The sequence below is a fragment of the Pseudophryne corroboree genome, chromosome 6 (assembly GCF_028390025.1).
Source record: "Pseudophryne corroboree isolate aPseCor3 chromosome 6, aPseCor3.hap2, whole genome shotgun sequence".
NCBI classification, from domain to species: Eukaryota; Metazoa; Chordata; class Amphibia; order Anura; family Myobatrachidae; genus Pseudophryne; species Pseudophryne corroboree.
In genome coordinates, this window is record NC_086449.1 from 206,273,614 (window position 1) to 206,282,146 (window position 8,533).

The 8,533-nt window shown below is 50.0% G+C and overlaps 1 protein-coding gene across 1 annotated transcript in view; it reads left to right on the forward strand.

The window, feature by feature from the left end:
- Nucleotides 1-1,231: 1,231 nt before the first annotated feature.
- The window catches only part of ADAMTS17 (ADAM metallopeptidase with thrombospondin type 1 motif 17), a 547,181-nt gene continuing 539,879 nt past the window's right edge, over nt 1,232-8,533 (forward strand). Inside the window, exon 1 of the mRNA XM_063925679.1 lies at nt 1,232-1,298. The gene's annotated coding sequence lies outside the window, so the exon portion shown is untranslated. The remainder of the gene's footprint in view (nt 1,299-8,533) is intronic.

Consider the following 8,533-nt stretch of genomic DNA (forward strand, 5'->3'; position numbering starts at 1 on the left):
TTCGTTCCTGGTTTGACGTCACAAACACACTCAGCGTTCGGCCAGACACTCCTCCGTTTCTCCAGCCACTCCCGCGTTTTTCACTGAGACGGTAGCGTTTTTTCGCACACACCCATAAAACAGCCAGTTTCCGCCCAGAAACACCCACCTCCTGTCAATCACATTACGATCACCAGAACGAAGAAAAAAACCTCGTAATGCCGTGAGTAAAATACCTAACTGCATAGCAAATTTACTTGGCGCAGTCGCACTGCGGACATTGCGCATGCGCATTAGCGACTAATCGCTCCGTTGCGAGAAAAATATAACGAACGAACAACTCGGAATGACCCCCAATGTAAATCATCAATGTTGCAACATAGTTAAAATCTGGTAGCATTCGAAATTTGGGATTTTATACTGCACTATAATATTTAGAGTTTATTAAAAGCCAGGATTCGTACTGTTTAAGAGTATATTCTAAGTTGTAAATTTATGTCTGCGATTATGGAAGAATTTGTGCTTAGTAAAACCTCAGAGGTGGATTTACATATTCTATACCTGAATACATGCATGCATTTGTGAAGTTGTTAATGTTTACATTTGTATAACTATTCCATAATATAATGTCAGAGCCGCATGCTACCTTTGTCTCCAACAGCGGCCTGTTAAATAAAAGAAGTTTATTTAGTACCTGGGTGATTAATGGGTCGGGGGTCGGGTACCTTTACCTCTCTGCCACGGAAGAAAGAGGAAGTAGACCTGTTATTATTGATTTAACCTACCCAAACCATATTATGCAATAGGTGGGTGTTACACACTTATGAAGTGTCACCAGGGCAGGATTAACAATGGGGCTGATGGAGAGGCAGCTCCAGGCCCACTCTCCAAAATATGCCCACATCATCCTTGGAACTCCATGCTGCTGTAGATAGGAAAAACAAATTTCCTTCTACTGCAGCCTGCATCATCCCAGGACCCGTCCCCTCCGGCATCAACACACCCAGTGGCAGTTTCAGTGTGGGAGGGAAAGCACCAATGCACGTGTCCCCCTCATCGTTCAGATGATTTGTTATATTTATTAATTTATAGAGCAATGTTGCAAAATACCGTATTAAGCCCCGTCCCCTGTATTTGAGCCCCGCCTCCTAGTGTTGCCTTGTTTAAGCACCTGTCAGTCACCAGGAGGGCATGGGATGGGGGGGGGGGGGAGTGCAGACTACATAGGCGGCGTGGCTTCACGTGATGATAAGGGGTCGTGGCCTAGCGGTACATTTCAGCCGGGGCTGCAGCCGATGATGTCGGGACCTGAGACTCAGGTACTCAGCGTCCACACATAATGAGGCTGCTATTTTAGCTGGTACCGCAGGAGGATGTAAGGAGGGAGGTACTCTGGTTCTGGGAAGGGGGCTGCGGCAGCGTGCGTGGATTGCTATGAGGGACTAGTTCATTAAAGGGGCAAAGCCCAGGGCTCCATTACAGCGTGCCCCTATGTATATAAAAGAGGGGAGTCCCTACCCCCCTCCACATCACACAGTAAAAAGCCCAGTGCCCCAATTCACAAAGTGTCTCTGCCATAGAGCCCAGTGTAGCCTACCACCACATTGACTCCTGCATCCCAGTGAATACAATCTGCCAGCCCAGTGTCTCCCCACTTCCCTCCCTCAACTAGCCCACTAACCCTATCTAACTGTTCTCTGCAAGAACCCCCCCCCCCTCCCCCAGTCACAGTGCCCCACCTCATTCAGCCTTCTGTATACCCCCCCCCCCCCCCCCCCCCCCCAGAGAGACGCGCGGGGAATGTCGTTAGTAAGCATGGGGAGAATGGAGCTGGTAAGGTGCAGGAGGGATGGCGCAGGAGAGACGCAGGGTAAATTATGTTGGTAAGACGCTGTGGGAATGGTACAAAGAAAATGGTGCTGGAGAGATTCACGGGGAATGATGTTGGTGAGATGTGGGGGAAATGGCTCTGGTGACGAGCAGGAGTATTGGCACTGGAGAGAAAAAAAAGAGTGATTGAATAGAAGAAAGAAAACAAAACAGCCAATTGAATAGGGGAACCTTGCAGCTGCAGGAAAATGTGCCCCTGTGTTTTTCAATATCATGCCTGCAATAGAATATGCCCCATGGAGTTCACTATCAAACGAATACACTAACATTACCAGTGACGTGTAGTGAGGTGAGGCAGCTGAGGCAGAGCATTTCCTGTCATACTAACATATATACCAGATTTTTCACTATAGAAAGTATATGAAAAATATAGAAAGAATATATAAGATGGGAGGCAGCCAATTGACCGCCTGTCGGGATCCTGGCAGTCAGGATACCAACGCCAGAATCCCGACACCAGCTGAAATACTGGCAATAGGAGTCCTGACCGCTGGCTGGTTACTCCTCTTGGGTGGTGGTCCACGCCACCGCCCGGAGGGGAATAGAAACCTGTGGTGACCAAAGGTCGCCACTGGGCCCGAAGCATGGCGAGCGCAGCAAGTCTGTGAGGGGACACACTGTGCTCGCCGCCGGGATCCCAGCTGTCTGCTCCCAGCGTCGGTCTTCCAACCGTCGGGATCTCGTACCTCTCGAGTCCTATTAGAAATATCTTCTTTGTCTTATTCTAATCATTTTTATAATCAAAGCTCTGGAGTAAAAAGTCTATGGCAGGTGAGAAAGTGTCTCCCCTGCCTAACTTTTCTGCGCATCTCTGATCAAAACTCACCAAATTTCCTGCAGTAGACACTGCTGCACCTGTGTATAGTGCCCAGACGCACCCTTGGGATCATATATTGGGTATAAATCTGGTTTTGGTACTAGCCAGTGCCTCCTGAGCCATTTACCTCACCGTATGTCCCTGAACATTATATACCTGTCCACTAGATGGCTAACGTCAGACTACAACTTAGAGAGTTGAATAGAGATGTAAGAATTCAGTACCAGAAAGTAAATATGACATATGTTTAGTAGTTATATGTTGTATATTCTGACAGGTGACTGGCTTACTATAACAAGGCAATGCAATAAACTGATGCAATGCCTGATCATCCATTAGTCTGATAGTGGGAGGAAGAATGTGCTGAGCACAAAATCTCTGACATGCGGGGGGACACCCAGCACAGGGCAAGTCCACCCTGCATGCCAGGCCCTACCTCCCCTGCAGACGTGCGAAAGCATTGCACAGTATTGCACCTGCAGAGTAGCTCCATGCCTTTGCAGCCTAGCTGCGAACGCAGGCGGCTATTCGCCATGTTTTTGGGCGCAGCGGCTGCGTGTGACATCACACCGCCACCTCTGCCCGCCCCGCAAACGGTGCGGTCACACTTGAGTTGGCCAGACTTATCCACCCCAACGCCGCCGACATTTCCTGCGACCACCTCTGCCTGTCAATCAAGCAGAGGTGATTGCACCAGTGAGATGCCGTCACATCTCACGTGTGCGCATACGCAGTGTGGCTGCTGTGTGTGCACACACAGCACAGGGCTTCAGACTGCGAACGCTGCCGCTGCAGCATTCCAGTCTGAATTAGGCCCATAGAACGGTTGTGTCTAGAATCTCTTCTTTAATGTAGCCTAAGATGGAATCAGACCACGTAAACCATGAGAAATACCATATGCACCGCAATGGCAGGGGGGGAGCATGGTTCAGAACATGGGACTCAAAGTATATCCTCGCGGGCTTGCTTTGCTCGCCACACTTCAGGCTCGGTGGCTTGCTCTGCTTCACTCCCCATAGGTTACTAAAGGGAATAGATGTTCACATGAATAGTAAAGCTGCTAGCCCACCGACCTTGCTTTTCCCACTGCTGTCGGGGGTGGCGTAACAAGGACCTGTCGAGCAATGCACATGCACTGGGAGCCTTGGCAGACCTGGCTGGCAGAGGGGGGCGCCGAAGTGTATGCTTCCACGCATGACAAACTTCTCCCAGACAGCAAAGAAAGATCCATGTGTGCGATGCAGCCGAGGAGCCCCGAGTCCCATGCCCTGCACCTACCTCCACTTCTCTCCCCTGTAACAGCCTTTGTCCCACTGCGGCACCAGTAACATACAGTATAACAGCAGCAGCCAGCAACTGAGACAGAGCTGCTGACAGTGCAGTGACAGTCCGGCCAGATGCAGAGAAGGGACCACAATCCCCTGTCCTCCCAGCTCTTCCCCTCTCCCGGGTCTCATTGCTCCGACCACAGCACAGCTTACTCTAGTTCCTCTCTGCCAGGCTGAGGCTGTCCTTGCTGCCGGCACTGGAAATCATGTAAATGTCCCCGGCCTTTAAACCCAAGAAGGAGCTGCCTTCCACGCAATGCAGTTCTGGGCCCGGGTAAGTGAGTTGTAATTTATTTGTCACATAAATACATGTCACCCTCTCACCCACTACTTGTCACCCTGGCATCACCCTCTCCATGTCACCCACTGCCTCTCTCCGTCACCGACTGCCTGCCACCCTCTCCCTGGCATCACCCACTACTTGTTTCTGTCACCCTCCCACATCACCCTCTCGCTAACATCAACCACTGCTTGTCTTCATCACCCTTTTCCTGCCACCCACTCCCTCTCCATGGCTTCACACACTGCCTTTCTCTCCATCACCCTCTCTGTGTTACCCTCTTCCTGGCATCACACACTACTTGTCTCTGTCACCCTCTCCCTGTTGTCACCCATTTCGTCACCCTCTTTCTGTCACCCATTTCCTCTCTCTGTCACCCTCTCAATGGTGTCTCCCACTACTTGTCTTCGTTACCCTCACTGTCACCACACAGCCTCTCCATGGCATCACACACTGCCTCTGTCCATCTTCCTCTGCCTGCCACTCTCTCCATGGCATCACCCACTACTTGTCTCCATCACCCTCTCCTTGGAGTCACCCACTGCTTGTCTCCATCACTATCTTCCTGTCACCCTTTCCCTGGCATCACCCTCTTCCTGGCATCACCCACTACTTGTCTCTGTAACCCTCTCCCTGTTACCCACTGCCTATCCATGGCGTCACTCACTACCTCTCTCCGTCACCCTCTTCATGGCATCACCCACTTATTGTCTCCATCACCCTCTCTCTGGATTCACCTACTCCTTGTCTCCATCACTCTCTCCCTGTCATCCTTGGCATGACCCACTACTTGTATTTGTCACTCTCCCTGTCACCCTTTCCCTGTCACCTGTTGCTTCTCCATGGCATCACCCACTGCCTCTCTCCATAACCCTCTTCTTTGTGTTACCCACTGCCTCTCTCCATCACCTTCTTCCTGTCACCCTCTTCCTGGCATCACCCACTGACTCTCTCCATCACCCTCTTACTGTCATCCTATCTCTGGCGAAATAATGTTCCCTCCCTGGTCAGCCACGTCCCTTTTTCAGAAAGTTTTGTGTGGTTGTGTGGGGAGCTGGGCGCCAAGTGTCATCTTACCATGAGCCCCAAAAACCCTAGTTATGCCTCTGATGAAGTCAGAGGCTACATTACCTGAAAGGGATCTGTAGCCACTACCCATATAGAACTGTTATTAAGAGTAAGGCAACACTGTGCCCTGCTGGCAGGTTTGGCTCTGAAAGGAAGAAGGTAAGGGGTGAAAGAAGGCTTATAATGTAATGAGAGAGAGGGAAAAGAGAGAGAGAGAGATTATTTTGTGTGGTGGGTGTTACTCTTTTAATGCAATGGATTAGGATATTAGTTTCATGGTGTGGTGGCATACCTCCTAACATGACCCTCTCCAGGAGGGACAGAACGCTCTGCTCCTTGACTTCACTCTTAATTTATGATTGCCATCACCTGTGGTGAAACACCTTTCTTATCGATTAACCTGTTCAAAACAGGTGCTGGCAATCAAAAATTAAGAGAAAAGTCCAGAAGCAAAGCATTCTGTCCCTCCTGGAGAAGGTCATGATGGGAAGTATCTGGTGGGAGTTGTTCATTTAATTCACAGGTTCTCAAACTCGATCTTTAGGACCCCAAAAAGTTCATGTTTTCCAGGTCTCCTCACAGAATCGCAAGTGGATGTTTTAAAATGTTTCATTCAGTAATGAATACACCTGTGCTCCTGCTGGGTGACGTGGACAACGTGAGCTGTGTGGGGTCCTGAGGACCAAGATTGAGAACCACTGATTTAATAAATGTATTTATTTATTTATTCATTTAATGGTAGGTGGAATTATTAATTTATTTTGCAGGATATTTAATATACTAGTGGCCTCATGGCAGTTCCTTTTAATTTGTGGTTGGGTTATAGGTAGGGGCGTAACAAGGGCAGGGCTAGTAGGGCATGTGCTATAGGCATCATGACAGGCCTAGCAGAGGGGGGCACCGATGTCAATATTATAAGAAGTACTAGTATCAGAGCCAGAGACACAATCCTCCTTCCCTGAATCTGGTTTATGTTGCGCTGCTCTGGGGGAGGTAGTTACGTGACCAGCGGTCAGGAGACCGCCGGTCACAATACCGGTGCCAACAGTCGGTATGCTGACTAACAGGGACTATTCCCACTTGTGGGTGTCCACGACACCCATAGAGTGGGAATATAACCTGTGGTAGCGCAGTTCGCCATTGAGCCCGCGTAGAGCTCCATTCCGCTCGCCCCCCCCCCCCCCGCCGGGCATCTAAAAGCTGGGATCCCGGCATTGTTATGGTGATGGTCGCACATACCCGACCCTGCTCTGGCAACCTGGACAGAGTTGGGACACCGGGAATGGACAGGACTCTCATCGCACGTCACAGCCTTCTATTCTGCCATTCACTATAACTTTCTCACAGCTAGAAAAGTCGCTCTACTTTACTTTTCTTCCCTTCACCGGTCACCCACTCCTTTGTCGGGGCAGCCCTTCTCCTGCCTTCCCCTGTCGCCCCTCCGCAGCCCTTCTCCTGCTTCCCTGGTCACCTGCTCTGCAGCTGGGAATCCCTTCTCCTGCCTCCCCAGGTCTCCCCCTCTGCAGCCTTTCTCCTGCCCCCTCGGTCACCCGCTCCACAGCCGGACAGACCTTCTCCAGCCTCTCTGGAACTCCCCTTCCGCAGACTTCTCCACCCTCCCCAGAGCCTTGGATGGAGATAAGGTTGCTAGAGATATAGTACCAGCCAATCAGCTCCTAACTGCCATGTCACAGGCTGTGTTTAAAAAATGACAGTTAGGAGCCGATTGGCTGGTACTTTGGGGGTCATTCCGAGTTGAATACTCGCTAGGCAACTTTTTGCAGCGCTGCAATCAGGTTAAATCTCTGCAAAACTGTGCATGCGTATGCACTGCATTGCGCAGGCGCGTCGTACGGGTACAAAGAGGATCGGTGCTGGGTGATGGATTTATCGAAGAATCCATTCGCACAGCTGATCACAAGGTGATTGACAGAAAGAGGGCGTTTGTGAGTGTCAAATGACCATTTTCTGGGAGTGGTTGGAAAAACGCAGGCGTGTCCAAGCGTTTGCAGGGCGGGTGTCTGACGTCAATTCCGGGACCAAAAAGACTGAAGTGATCGCAGCGGCTGAGTAAGTCCAGAGCTACTCAGAAACTGCAAAAACTTTTTTGTGCCGTCGCCTGCAAAAGCGTTTGCACACTTGCAAAGCTAAAATATACTCCCCCATAGGCGGCGACTATCTGATCGCTGCGCAGCAAAAAGCTGCTAGCGAGCGATCAACTCGGAATGACCCCCTTTATCTCCAGTGACGTTATCTCCATCCAAGGATTAGTAAATAGACCCCGTTAATAAATGGCTAGCCATTCAGCTCATAACTGTCATTTTTCAAACACAGCCTGTTACATGACAGTTAGGAGCTGATTGGCTGGTACTTTATCACTCTTTGTCCGTCTACACTATGGGGGTCATTCCGAATTGTTCGCTAGCTGTTTTCAGTCGCAGCGCAGCGTTTAGGTAATAAAGCGGCCCTTCTGCGCATGTGTATGCGCTACGTACTTTCACAAAAGCCGAAGTAGTTTCACACAAAGTCTAGCAACGCTTTTAAGTCGCACTGCTGGCCGCAGAGTGATTGACAGGAAGTGGGTGTTTCTGGGAGGTAACTGACCGTTTTCGGGGAGTGTGTGGAAAAACGCAGGCGTGACAGATACAAACGTAGGCGTGCCTGGGGAAATGCAGGCGTGGCTGGCCGAACGCAGGGCGTGTTTGTGACGTCAAAACAGGAACTAAATAGTCTGAAGTGATCGCAAGCTAGGAGTAGGTCTGGAGCTGCTCAGAAACTGCACAATCTTTTTTTGTAGTCGCGCTGCGATCCTTTCGTTTGCACTTCTGCTAAGCTGAGATACACTCCCAGAGGGCGGCGGCCTAGCGTGTGCAATGCTGCTAAAAGCAGCTAGCGAGCGAACAACTCGGAATGAGGGCCATTATCTCTTGTTAAGGCTTAATACATTTGGGCCATTGTGTATTCATGCACTGCACGTGTTCCAGGAATAAAGAGCTGTGTGCATTATACTCACAGCTACACTTACAAGTAAAGAGGCTGGTTTGTAATGGGGCATACTCATGTAGGCATTGCTCCATGCAAATAGAGGCATTTGTTCTGTGCACGCACCCAATTTTCTTCCTAAATTAGACCCTTGTCTCCTCAATGATATTGTGTTTCAAGACCGTGATG